This window comes from Rhincodon typus, chromosome 3 (assembly GCF_021869965.1).
Source record: "Rhincodon typus isolate 14 chromosome 3, sRhiTyp1.1, whole genome shotgun sequence".
Lineage (NCBI taxonomy): Eukaryota > Metazoa > Chordata > Chondrichthyes > Orectolobiformes > Rhincodontidae > Rhincodon > Rhincodon typus.
The window spans coordinates 16,016,525-16,031,336 of record NC_063334.1 but is presented as its reverse complement, the minus strand read 5'-3'; positions in this window follow the sequence as shown (position 1 = coordinate 16,031,336).

Sequence of the window (14,812 nt, the reverse complement as noted above, 5' to 3'; positions counted from 1 at the left end):
AGGTTGGTGGGGTGGTACGTGAGGACGAGGGGGATTCTTTTTTGGTTCTTATTGCGTGGACGGGGTGTGAGGGATGAGGTGCGGGAGATGTGGGAGACACGGTTGAGGGTGTTCTCGACCACCGAGGAGGGGAAGTTACGGTCCTTGAAAAACGAGGACAACTGAGATGTATGGGAGTGGAATGCCTCATCCTGGGAGCAGATGTGGCGGAGGCGAAGGAATTGGGAATAGGGGACAGCATTTTTGCAGGAAGGTGGGTGGGAGGAGAGTATTCTAGGTAGCTGTGGGAGTCGGTGGGCTTGAAATGAATATCGGTTTCTCGGTGGTTGCCCGATATGGAGACAGAGAGGTCCAGGAAGGGGAGAGAGGTGTTAGAGATGGTTATGCCTTCTGTGATTGCAAGAGAAGGTGCTGTGGGATTATGGGGACATGTTGGGAGTGAAGGTCAAGTGGACCAGGGTGTCCTGGAAGGAATGGTCCCTGCAGAAAGAAGACAAGGAGGAAAAGGGAACATGTGTCTGGTGGTGGCATCCCACTAGAGGTGGTGGAAATGGGTTACAGCTGAGTTACATTGCATTACAACTCTTAAAAATAGCACTAGGAATATACACAGGTGAAATGAGAGATAGCAAGAACGGCAGATGCTGGAGTCAGAGATAACACAGTGTGGAGCTGGAGGAACACAGCAGGCCAGGCAGCATCAGAGGAGCAGGAAAGTTGATGTTTTGGGTCGGGACCCTTTCTGAGGAAGGGTCTTGACCAGAAACGCCAACTTTCCTGTTCCTCTGATGCTGCCGTCTGCTGTGTTCCTCCAGCTCCATAGTGTGTGACACAGGTGAAATGGTGCCTTTAATGGGTTATGTCAATAAGAATGTTCAGGTAGATGTTTTGTCCTTGCACATTACCAAAGAAAAATTTCCAGTTTTATTGGGAAGAACTTGATTGGAGAAAATCAAACTCAATTAGGCTGGAGTAAATTGCATGTCAAATTCTAAAGAAACATGTCATCATTTTCAATGGGGATCTGGGAAGCATGGAAAAGATTGCTGTCAAATTGAAGATCAAGGATGAGAATCAAGCAATAGGTTGTAAGTCTAGATCAGAGCCTTATGCAATCAGGTCAAGGGTTGAGGTGGAAATGGAGAGGCTAGTCATGACAGGGGTCCTTGAACCTATGATTGTGAGCGGTTAGGCCACATCTATTATACCAGTTATGAAGAAAGATAGAACAGTATGCAACAGCAGTGATTTTAAGGTCATTTTCAATCCAGTACTGTGTGCTGATCAGTATCCTTTGTTTTTAAGCAATGACCTATTTGCTGGACTGGCTGGAGGTCAGTTTTTTCAGTAAAGTTGAAGAGACTCAAGGAACCCAAGAAGTATGCATGGTGGCTCAGTGGTTAACACTGCTGCCTCACAGTGCCAGGGACCAGGGTTTGATTCAGCTTTGTGTGGCTGTCTGTATGGAGTTTGTACATTCCCCCTGTGTCTGTATTGGTTTTCGTTGGGTGCTCTGGTTTCCTCCCACCGTTCAAAAATGTACAGGCTAGGTGGATTAGCCATGGGAAATTGCCCATAGTGTGCAGGGATGTGTAAATTAGGTGGGTTACAGGAGAATGGTCTGGCTGGGATGCTCTGAGGATCGGTACGGACTTGTTGGGCTAAAGGGCCTGTTTCCACACTGTAGGGATTCAATGATATTTGAAAATTGTAACACACAAAGGACTGCTCAAATACAAAAGGTTTTCATTTGGAATGACAGCTGTACCTACATTATTTCAGTGTGTCCAGGGATTGGATTTTAAGTGGATTAGAAAGAGTCCAATATTACCTTGACAATATTTTAGTCCCTTAAGAACTGAGAGACAGCATCTTCACAATCGAGATTCTACTCTGCAGAGACTTGAAGATTATGACCTAAGAGTCAGGAAGGGCAAATGGAAATTTTTTAAAATCTCCCATCGAATGTTTAGGCCATGCCATTGATGATAAGAGACTGCACGAGCCACCTTCCAAAGTAAAAGCAAAACTGAGGCATCAGCAGCTAAAAATGTAAACTAGTTAAGATCATTTCTAGGCTTACTAAGTTACTATGGCAGGTTTGTCCTAAATCTTCCAACCAATCCCAAGCGATTGTACAATATATTGCACCAAAACAAAAATTGGAAATGGGAATGTCAATGTGAAAGAGTCTTTACACAAGCTGAAAAGGCAGTTTTAAATTCAGAAGTTCTGACACATTTTGACTCAAGTTAGTGTTGCAATTAACATCACTGTATGGAGTGGGGGCAGTCATTTCTCACATATTACCTAATGCTGAAAAGAAGTTTGCAACAAGATCATTAAACAAAGCAGAAGTGAGCTATGCATAGATAGAGAAAGAGGCTTCAGCTACCATTAAATGATTTGTCATTAGACAATTCCAGCAATACCTGTATGGCTGGGAATTTACCCCATATTAATAGATCACAGGCCATTTTATGAGTATGAGTTATTTATTGTCACATATATCTAGAAAGATACAGTGAAAAGTGTTTTGTTGCCACAATCCAGCGCCATTTTGAGTTACAAAAAAGAAAAGAAATGACATAAAAAGAGATAAGTTTCTATACCAGGTGTTCTTCAAACACTCCTCCAGAGTTTCTGCAAGGTGTTCCAGATCTCAAGGAGTACGCTCTCTGGGTACAGCAATGATGACCCAGCCAAGAGTCCATGCTTTAGGCATGCCACAGCCAGGAGTCCTCACTCTGGGCACCACCACCACTACCGCAGCCAAAGACTCACTGAGTTCCCAAGTCCACAGTCTGGACACTGTCACCGCCATAGCCAATGCCCTGCCAACATGGCACTGGTTTCCCCGCGATGTCAGAGGATGAAGGAAAGAAAAAAGGGAAACCAAAAGATGCGAAAGGAGAGAGAGAGAAGGATGCAGCCAGTCTGGAGCAGATGGGCTCAGGAGCTTGAACACTACCTAGTGTGGTGGCGCTGCCATCTTGAATTGAGCACAACATTTGAGCCTCACACAGAGATATCTTCTCTATGCAGAGGTGGGCATTGCTACTGTCAGCACAAGCTTATACAATTAAGTATCAGAATGCCAACTTACACGGGAATGCTGATGGACACTTGAGATTACCTTTGACAAAGGAATTGAATCTAAATAATCCTTATATAGATTTTTTTCTACTTTGAACGAGTAGAGAATAACAGCAGAATTTAAGGAATACACTGGAAATGATCCATTACCATCTAAAGTGTTGGACATGGTACCAAAACTGAAGCCATATGTTACACGGGAGCTAGAGCAATCCGTTCAAGCAGGAAGTCTCCAAAAGAGATGAGGGTCATCATTCCACACAGCTAAGGAAATGTGTGTTAAATCAACAACACAAGATTATTGTGTCAGATTGAAGATGATAGCCAGATGCTATTTTTGGTGGCCAAGACTTGGCTCCAAAGTTGAGGAGAAGGTGGGAATATATACAGCTTCTGTAAGAGCCTGCACCCTACCTCCATAGTGCCAATACATCCATGGGAATGACCTTACCAAAGAATCCATATTAACTTTTGAAGGGTGAATGATTTTCATAGTGGTTCATGCACATGCTAAACAGTCTGAAGTTGCCATCATAGAACATAAGAACATAAGAACTAAGAGCAGGAGTAGGCTGTCTGGCCCTTTGAGCCTGCTCCGCCATTCAATAAGATCATGGTTGATCCTTTCATGGACTCAGGTCCACTTACCCGCGTTCTCACCGTATCCCTTGATTCCTTAATTCATGAAGATGACGTCTTCAGAAAAACCGTTGAAAGTCTAGGGGAGAATGTTGGGAGGTTCAGTTATCCAGAACTACTCAATAGTGCAAATGGTTCACAACTTATATCACTATAATTTATGGTCTATGTAAAGCAGAACAGAACTCAACATGTCCAATCAGATTCTCATTATCCAGCCACAAATGGTTTGACTGAAAGATTTGTTCAGACAACGAAATCTTCCTTAAATGTGAGGCAAAGGCCTAGTGGTTTTGTCGTTAGACTGTTAATCCAGAAACTCAACTAATGTTCTGGGGACGCAGGTTCAAATCATAGCATGGCAGATGGTGGCATTTGAATTCAATAATAATCTGGAATTAAGAATCTACTGACGACTGTGAATTGATTGTCGGGAAAAAAACCCCATCTGATTCACTAATGCCCTTCCTGACATCCTCACCTGTTCTGGCCTACGTGTGACTCCAGGCCCACAGCCATGTGGTTGACTCTTAACTGCCTCTGAAATGGCCTAGCAAGCCATTCAGTTCAGAGGCAACTAGGGGCAGACAATAAATGCTGGCCAGCCAGCAATACCCATGCCCCACAAGTGAATAAATAAGAAAAGGTAACCTGAGAACAAGGATAGCTATCCAAAGGACTGTGCCAATTTTTGTTAACATACCAGAACACAACTCACTCAATGACTCAAAATTCACTGGCAGTGGTCATGGTAAAGTGTCAATTGCACATGATTTGCTGAAACCAACCATGACAAGAGACATTGTAGACAGGAAAAAAGAAACGCAGAATCGGGTTTTCCAGTGGGACAAGAAGGTTAAATGCTGCATTTTCCAAAAAAGTGTTGGTGAGGAATTAGACCACTGGTGAGAAGTGGGTACCCATCATTATATCACTGAGTGAACCAGCTTCCTATACTGTACAGATGAGAGACAGTGTATTGTGGAGAAGATATGCAGATTAACTATTGGCAACCAGAACAAATATACCGAAGACAAAGTTAATTGTTGAATCACAAATAACTGGAAAATAGAGACCTGGATATACTTGAGGACAGAACAGTAACAGGAGCATCTGAGGGAAACAGTACCTTAGCGGAGAATACCATGACACTGTGCGAACCTCTGAACATTCAGTTATTTCAGGAAAAGACACGAACAGATGATGTTCCTAGTACACCTAAATCACCAAAGGTTAAAGACAACAAGAAAAACACAGGTGCCTGGCAACAGCCAGACAGGAATCAACACCCTCCAAATGACTGTTGTACATGTGACTGTAAATATTATGAATGTTTTCATTACTAGAACTTCTGATGTAAAAAGGGAGGCATGTCGTGTGTTTGTGTAAGTATGGTGGACTGTCACTTTAAAAGTCAGTTCACATGATGTAATGATGATGTCATTGGCTAATTTGGGCAGGAAACAGCTTACTGTAATAACAAGGTGTAGAGCTGGATGAACACAGCAGGCCAGGCAGCATCAGAGGAGCAGGAAAGCTGACGTTTCGGGTCTACACCCTTCTTCATGTCATAAATACTCCTGGAAGAAGGGTCTAGACACAAAACATCAGCTTTCCTGCTCCTCTGATGCTGCTTGGCCTGCTGTGTTCATCCAGCTCTACACCTTGTTGTCTCAGACTCCAGCATCGGCAGTTCCTACTATCTCTAACAGCTTACTGTAACCTTTTCTTCATTTTTTGCTTATATATGAGGCCACTCATGTCTGTGATCCAGTTCAAAACTTTTCAGAGGCAATTGGGGTAAGTATGAGTGAGGAGCATAAAGTCATTAATATCAGAGAGAAAGACTGCTCTGGAAATATAAGGAACTAAACTGCAACAAATCCCCACATCCTAAGTTTCTAAAAGTTGTGGCTGCAGGGAATGGATAAGTGGGTTAAAATTTGCCAGGATTCCCTAGCTTCTATCCTGGTTCCAGCAGAAATGAGCAAATATGACATATCACACAAGAAAAGATTACCAGGATGTGGCTGGGAATGGAGGATTTGAGTTCTAAAAATAGCCTTGATAGGCTGCGACGTTTTTATCTGGAGTGTAGCAGGTTGAGGGGTGACCTTATAGAGGCTAATAAAATCGTGAGGGGTATAGCTTATAAAATCATGGGTATCACGGTGGCTCAGTGGTTAGCTCTGCTGCCTCACAGCACCAGGGACCCAGGTTTGATACCACCCTCGGGCGACTGTCTGTGTGGAGTTTGCACATTCTCCCTGTGTCTGCATGGATTTCCTCCATGTGCTCTGGTTTCCTCCCACAGTCTAAAGATGTGCAGGTTAGATGGACTGGATATGCTAAATTGCCGATAGTGTCCAAGGTGTGCAGGCTAGATGGGTTAGCATTGGGAAATGCACAGTTTCAGGGATAGGATGAGATGCTCTTTGGAGGGTTGGTGTGAGCTCAATGGGCCATATGGCCTGCTTCCACACTGTTGGAAATGTATGAGATAAGGTGAATAGCCAAGGTATTTTCCCTACGGTGGGAAGTTCAAAACAAAGGATATATATTTTAAGGTGAGAAGAGAAAGATTTAAAAAGGTCATAAGGAGCAATCTTTTTACACAGAGAACTGCTGGATGAAGTGGTAGATGCAGGTGCAGTTACAAAGTTTAAAGACAGTTGAACAGGTACATGAATAGGAAAGGTTTGGAGCGATATGGACCAAGTGCAGGCAGGTGGGATAAATTTAGTTTGGGAACATAGTTGGTGTGGACTAGTTGGGCCGAAGGGCCTATTTCCATGCTGTATGATGCTATGACTCTATAATGCAGTGAGAAAGTACACAGGGAACTTAAGACCAGACATCAGGCATCTGGTAAATTCTGGAATTGATCATGAAGGGAATCTTAACAGTGCACATCAAAAACATTAGGGTGATCAGACACACTAAAGGAAAGGTGTTATTGACAAGTTTATTAGTGTATTTTGAAGATATAGGCAGGTAATGGCCTAGCGTTACGTTATTAATCCAGAGATTGAGGTAATATTCCAGGACCCATGTTCAAATCCTAACATGGCAAATGGTGAAGTTTGAATTCAACATAAATCCTGGATTAAGAGTCTAATGATGAGACATGAGACCATTCAGGAAAAGCCCATCTGGTTCACTAGTGTCCTTTAGGAAAGGAAACTGCCATCCTTACCTGGTCTGGCCTACATGTGACTCCAGACCCACATTAACTCGCATCTGCCCTCTTGGCAATTTTTGGATGGGCAACAAATGCTAGGCTATCCCATGATACTTACACCCCATGAATGAATTAAAATAAAATTGAAGGGTAAATAAAGGTAGCCATTGAATGTGGAGAAAGAGTTAATATTCAAGATGAGTGGATTTGGGTGACTGTAAATAGTGGAGATTTCAAGGATTAGTGCTTGAACCTCAGCTATTTATAAGTTGTATTAATGTTTTAGATGAAGAGACCAAGAGTGATAAATCATGTTTACTGACATTACAAAGCGAGGTGGGGATGTCAGTTGTGAAGAATAAACAATGAAGTTGCAAATGAGTGGGTTAACTGAGTGAGCAATGTGTTTACAAATGGAGAGTAAGCTGGGAAAGGGTGAGGTTATTCACTTTAGTGGCAAGAATAGAAAAGCAGACGATCTCAAAAGTTTTTTTAAAAACTGTTAACTGTTGAGACTTAGCGATTTGTGCATACTCATATAGGAAAGACCGAAGGTTATGTGGAAGTACAGCAAGGAATTATAAAGACAACATAGCATGCTGCCCTTTATTAATGACCATCAGCTTCCTCATTGTTCTCCTTATGTGAGGATACCACACATTCTGCCATGGAATGATCAATGTGTCCAAACCAATGGTCTGCAACGAGCTCAGATCACTGCATGGTTGCTGTTATATTTCTCCCTTGCGTTCATCCTAGCCCCTCAACAGAGTCAATAGCCACCTTTTCATGGATAACACTTACCACTAAAGATCCAGCATTGAAGAGATGTAGGGTAAATGATAAGATTGGGAATGTGGGAATCCCTAGGTGTGTAACCACATGACTGTTTCCTGTGCACTGAACGAACACCTACAAGATCCTTTGGTAGTTGTCACAGATGACTGCTGATGGAATCTCTTCAACCATTAGATATAGGTGCAGCAGTAGGCCATTCAGCCCACTGAGTCTGCACCAATATTCAGTTAGACCATAGCTGATCTGATAATCCTCAACACCAGTTTCCTCATAACCCTCATTTTCCTCACTAGATAAAAGTTGCCTCTTCCAGCCTTGAATACACATAATGATCCAGGCTCAACTGTCCTTTGTGTAAAGAGTTCCACAGATTTACTACCCTCTGAGAGAAGAAATTCCTCCTCATGTGTGTCTTAAATGTGTGACCTCTTTCTCTGAAATTTTGCTTACTGGTCCTAGGCTTCCTCAAAAGGGGAAACAACATCTATGCATCCACCCTGTCAAGTCCCCTAGGAATTTTATATGCTTCAATAAGGTCATCTCCCATTCTGCTGAGCTTCAATGAGTACAAGCCCAATCTACTGAATCTTTCCTCATACAAAATTCCCTCCATACCTGAGATTAAAGTAAAGAACCTTCTCTGGGCTGCTTCTATTTGTAATATATTTTTCCTTAGATAAGGGGACCAAAACTGTTTACAGTGTTCCAGTTGTGGTCTGACAGGTGTTTTGTATAGTTTACAAAGATCACTCTATTTTTATTCTCCATTCTCTTTGAAATAAAAGCCAACATTCCATTTGCCTTTCATATTACCTACTGAACCTATAAACTTTATTTTTTGTTTTTTATGTCTGAAGGTTTCCTCTGTTTCATAGCTTTATGCAGTCTTTCTCCATTTAAATAATATTCAGCTCCTCTATTCGTTCTGGCAAAGTGCATATCTTCACATTTTCCCATGATGTATTCTGTTTGTCTAGTTTTTGTCCACCTGCTTAACCTATCTGTATCCTTCTGTGGACTATTTGTGTCATCCTCACCACTTGCCTTCCCACCTATTTTTGTATCATCCACAAACAAAACCACAAAATACATATTGTCAATAATTACAGCCACAGCGTTGGTCCCAGTGGCACTCCACTAGTTATATGTTGTCATACTAAAAGTGCCATGCACCCCCACTTATCCCAGCTCTCTCACGTTAATTAGCCAATGTCCTACCTATGCTAATATAACAATTCGATTACGAGGGCTGTCACATTATTAAGTAGCCTAATGTGTCACACGTGACCCAATGTTCAATTATCGAAGGCTCCTGACTGATCTGTGGGAGCCTAGATGGCCACATTTATGCAGCCAATGAGACCTTGGTCCTGCAAAAATGGTCCTGAACCCACTGTCTCTCTCAGGCTGACTGACTGAATCAGTGTGATAATGGATGTTATGGCTGTCCCTCTTGAAGAGGTCACCACTTTGATTCAATGATGCTCTGCTGATAGGGAAATTCCACACCTATCTCCAGCGGGGCCCTGAAATGAGCTGGATGCTTAGAAATTCAGAGTCACAATGACTTTCAGCAGCCCTGGCACCACTGACCACTATAACTATGGGATTCAGTTGATTGGCCATCAGGATGCTACCATCTGAGATAGCTTCTTGGCTGAAGCACAACTTTTGGCATCGCTGTGGCTCTGATGCAGCTCATCCTCTGTCTGTGGTCTTTTCTGCGATGGTGCCTGGCTATACCACTCAGTGGCTTTCAGCCAGTTGCTCCCACAGATGACTGTGAACTCCCTGTTTTCTGGGATCCCTGTGGCTGCTGTTCCCTCTCTCTCAGGTAACCCTCCTCAGTGAAGGACCTGTGCCTGAGTCAATGACACTCAAACACAGGTGAGTGCCGATGGCCTTTTAGGTCATTTTTCCATGTACTTCTTCTGATTCCACCCCTCCCACCCCACTCCTCCCCTCCCCGTACACATGCCAGCAGTAAGATGGCATGATGAAAACCTGACGCCAACTCCCTGGCACCTAAATTCTCTATCCTCGCTGTGATAAGTAAGCCATGACCGCGCTGTCCCTGTCTCCTGTAGAGATATGAAACTGCAACCAATTTCTGCCAAATACAGCAAAGACCTTACCTATCACTCCCTTGCCACCTGGATAAATCTACCAGGGCTCTGACCTCACTCAAATTCCACCAACTCACCACAAACTTTGAATCGGCCCTTTCTGATGGAAGTTGACTTAAAATGTTATCTCTGTTTCTCTGCACAGATGCTGCATCTGTTGCTGAGCTCTTGCGGTTTATTTTCAGAGTCACAGATATATTGTGGTGCATTCGCCTATCGGCCAGTTTTATTATCTGTGCCAATTTGGTACCTACTGCTCATATTCCTTGATATCCAAATAACAATGTGATACTCTTTTGAATGCCCCAAGGTTTTGTTCTTATTCCATAAAGTACTAATTCAATCAGATATTTAGTTACCTAACTAGCTCTCATTTTGCATTCTTTCAAAAGTGAACATCTTGTTGATCCTGGGTAAAATCTAGCCCCGTGAGTGATAACATTTACGATTCACGCTGATGTCAACTCGCCAATAATTCCATCCTTGAAGGGAAACAATAAATCTCAACAAAGAAATACAGAAAGCAGGCAGGAAAGTGGATTTGAGGCAGAAGATCAGTCATGATTGAATGCAAGAGGATCTGTTTAATTAGTTCCCAGTCTTATTTTATTTTCTTATATTCTTATCATGTTATCATCCTGCACAACACTCGCTGCCTGCTCTCTGTTACTAAACAGTTCCACTTCAATGGCAGCACAAGGAAGTGGGAAAGAGTTATAATTCACTGCTTCCACACATTTATTTTACTGTTATTCTTGACCTCGACTTCCAATGAGTGACGATCATAGGCATACCTTTCCATCTTGTTCAAGAAAATATTTTTGAACTCTTTTTTGAGGGATAAACTGCCGTACCATTAACTGATCACACAGGTCCTTTTTCCCCACATCTTCTCTTCAATGAAGTGGGGGATCTGCTATGAAATAGTGGATTTGAACTTCTCCCGGATTTATTACTAAAGTTTGTCCATTTTTTTTAACTAGGGCCCTTAGGTTTCTCGTTCACATGTTAAGGGAAATTATTTGTGCCTTTTAGCAATTTAAACCATGACTGTATGGTCACCCTTTCTTGGCTGTTTTTTTTTCAAAAGTTTAAACAAAAACTTGCCTTTTTGCCCTGTGTTCCAGAATCATTTCTGTTTCTTTTCCTGCAGCTCTTTCTCACACATCAAGTAAAACTATTTTCCCACTAGTTCTCACGAGGTGGGCAATGGGTTATGAATACTGCGAGCCAAATAAACAAAAGAGTTGATTCTCCAACTGGGCATTCCCAGCAAGAAATGTCACTAAAATATAAGAAATGACTGTGGATGCTGAATATCTGAAACAGAAACAGAAATTGCTGAAGAGTCTAAGCAAGACCGACGCCATCTGCAGAGAGAGAAACAGAGTTAATGTTTCAAGTCGAGCTGAACTCAAAACATTAACTCTGTTTTCTCTCCACAGATGCTGCCAGACCTGCTGAGTTTCTCCAGCAGCTTTTTGTTTAAAGAATCCGGCTTTGTGTTTGTGCAGTGTGTTGTGCATTTACAGTGTATAAGGGTGAATTGTTGAAATTGCAATTATATCGAATAACTCAAAATGAAGCCCAAACCATGTTTTGCTTTTGTGTCAAACAGCTATTTTCCACAAATTTATCATGGTTTCTGAAAGTAGCCTGACAAAGGGAAAGCTGAATATTCAAGAGTCTGGGTTACTACACAATATCTGAGACTAGGAACCAAGCAATTTACTGCATCTTAGTGTCAGCAGCATGTAGCAAAAGCAGTAATATTTATTTGTTATTAAGTTGAGCCTGATGTCTTTCAGTTGCCAAGCTTGTACCTTTGATGTAATGTAACTGGCTTCTGAGAGATATGTAATAACCCTTTACTGTTTATCTACCTTCTGCCAAGGATATCACATAGGCATCCTTGTCCCATATGATATCAGTAACCTAGACTAACATGAGAAAGAAGAATTGACAGTGCTGAATCAATCCAAGATATCCCAGTCCATATCTGATATTAAAGAGGGGGACAGCAGTGAGGAATTTGCCAATTATAAGAACTGTGATCCATCCACACCACCCACAATCTCCCTTAAGACATGCTTGGATGCCTGTGTTAGCATCTTAAGATTGCTGAACTTGAAGACTTTTCTTAAGAAAACTGCCTGTGAAATAAAATTGAAAACTCTGGTTTGATGTATTCCTAGAGGTTTCATTGCACAATTGCCCAACTGGTGTTTTGTGAGGAGTAAACATTAGAGGCCTGATAACCTTGATCATTGAGTCTTTTGTTTTAGGCATGTGCTGACCATAGAGCATTGGCATGAACCTGAGAAAGGGTTGAGAATAATTTCTAGCATTAATGAAATGATTGCCTAATGATATTATCATTAAACAGTTAGTTCAGGGAGTGTTCTGGGGATCTGGGTTTGAATCCTGTCATGGCAAATGGTGGAATTTGAATTCAATAAAAATCTGGGATTAAGGGTCTATTGATGACCATGAATCTATTGTTGATTGTAGGAAAAACCCATCTCATTCACTAATGCCCTTTGCGGAAGGAAACTGCCATTCTTACCCAGTCTGGACTTCATCTGGACTCCAGACCCACTGCAAAGTGACTGATTCTTAACTGCCCTGTGGGCAATTAGGGATGGGCAATAAGTCCTGGCCTGGCTAGTGACACGCTCATCCCTGAATGAACAAAAAATACATTCTACCTCAGCTCAAGGGGCTAAATGGCCTACTCATAGAATTCCTACAGTGTGGAAGTAGGTCATTCAGCCCATTGAGTCTACACTAACCCTCCTATCCAGACTCCCATTTTCCCATGTCCAAGACACCTAAACTGTGCATCTTTGGACTGTGGGAGGAAATAAGAGCACCTGGAGGAAACCCACAAAGACTCAGGGAGAACATGCAATCTCCACACAGATAGTCACCTGAAAATGGAATCAAACCCAAGTCCCAGCTGCTATTAGGCAGCAGTGCTAACCACTGAGCCACCATGCCATCTGTACTCCTGTTCATCTTTCTTATGGGGTTATATAGGTCCTGAATATGAAGTAGCAAGACAGAATAATGAAATCCTAAAATGTTGCAGCCCTCCAATATAAAGTGATGAAATTACGGTTATGGTTATACAGATACAGTTCTGGTGAGTTGGATTTGAGGATCATTATAAAAGTTACAGTTCTCATTGTCTGTCCTACAGCTGGTTAGATCAAAATAAACTACAAGTGGAGCACTTACGAATAATGACAATTAACCCAATAACGGAAATTTTAAAATAAGCAACTGCTAGAAATATGCAGGATGCTTCTCTTTATAGATGGCTCCTCTGCTATGTATTTTAAGTTATTTTCTGGTTTTATTTCAACTTTTCTTTGACATGAATCTTACGGTATGGAAAGTTCTGACAGCATTTCCCCACAATTTCAAAAGATACTCTGCCAACAGGCAAGACTCCCAGCAGCAGTACGGTGTTGTATAGTCAACGCTCTGCTGTGAATAGTGGTCCATGAACATGGATGCTACTTCAGTCCAAGTACAACACTTAACTATTTGTCTTATTTGTTTCAAAGAAGGACTTCACAAAAAAACCTCATGCAGCACGAATGGCATCGAATTTGTCTGAGCATACTGCAAGGCAACTTGAAGCATAAGAGAAGAAAAGGCCAAGGACATTAGGCAGATCATTAAAAACAGACTGCAGCACAGAGCCTTTGAAAACCCCTGAGTGACCATAAATAAGCTTAAAGAACATCTATCCTTTCCTTGTTAAGTAACTATCCACTCCCGCCAGCTATTCAGCAGAACAACATTGATCTGCTACTCATATGTTCTCCTGCTCAGTAAGATGTTCAGGATGTTTTTATTTATAAAGCAATTTAAATTTGAAAAAAATAGCAGAGAAAAAGGCTACATTTTCTAAAATTCAGTTCCTCAATCCGGCTTGAAGAATGACACAACTTTAGTATATCAAAAATGATTTGATTAAAATATACTTAAAAATAAAATATTCTTAAGAATCAGAATACTCTTGCCACCTGATGCCTTTCTAAATGTAATGAGCAATTATAGCCCTACCTGCTCAGTAGGAAATGGATGGCTCGGTATCTAAAATTGCTCAACCTATTTACTGACCCTGAAGCTGCCAGGAAGGAACTATACCTTCTACATCATTAACATGTTTAGTTGAACAGGCAAAAAGAACATGTAGAAAGCTGGTAGGCTACCATGCGGATAGCGGCAATCTGAAACAGAAATAGAAATTGGTGAAGGAGATTCAGCAGATCTGGCAGCATCGCTGAAGAGATAAACACGGTTAATGTTTCGGGTCTACTGACCCTTATTCAGAATGGAAACCATTAATGTTCATTTTGTCTCTTGAAGGCATCATCAATATCTTGATGCGCATGGTGAGTAGAACATAAAGTCAGAGAGACTTGTAGATGTACAGCATGGAAACAGGCCCTTTGGTCCAATTTGTCCATGCTGATAAGATATCCTAAATTAATCTAGTCCCATTTGCCAGCATTTGTCCCATATCCGTCTAAACCCTACCCATTCATATACCCATCCAGATGTCTTTTAAATGTTGTACCACCACTTCTATTACTTCTCTGGCAGTTCATTCCATAAATGCATCATCCTCTGCGTGAAAAAGTTGCTCCTTAGGTCCCTTTTAAATTTTTCCGCTCTCACCTTAAACCAAATACCCTTTAGTTTTGGTCTCCCCCACTCCAGGAAAAAGACTTTGTCTATTTATCCTATCCATTCCCCTCATGATTTTTTAAACCTCTAGAAGGTCATCCCTCAGCCTCCGACATTCCAGGGAAAAATAGCCCCAGTCTATTCAGTCTCTCCCTACAGTTCAAACGTTCCAACTGCAGCAACATCCTTGTAAATCTTTTCTGAACCCTTTCAAGTTTCACAACATCCTTCCTATAGCAGGGAGACCAGAACTGCATGCAGTATTGCA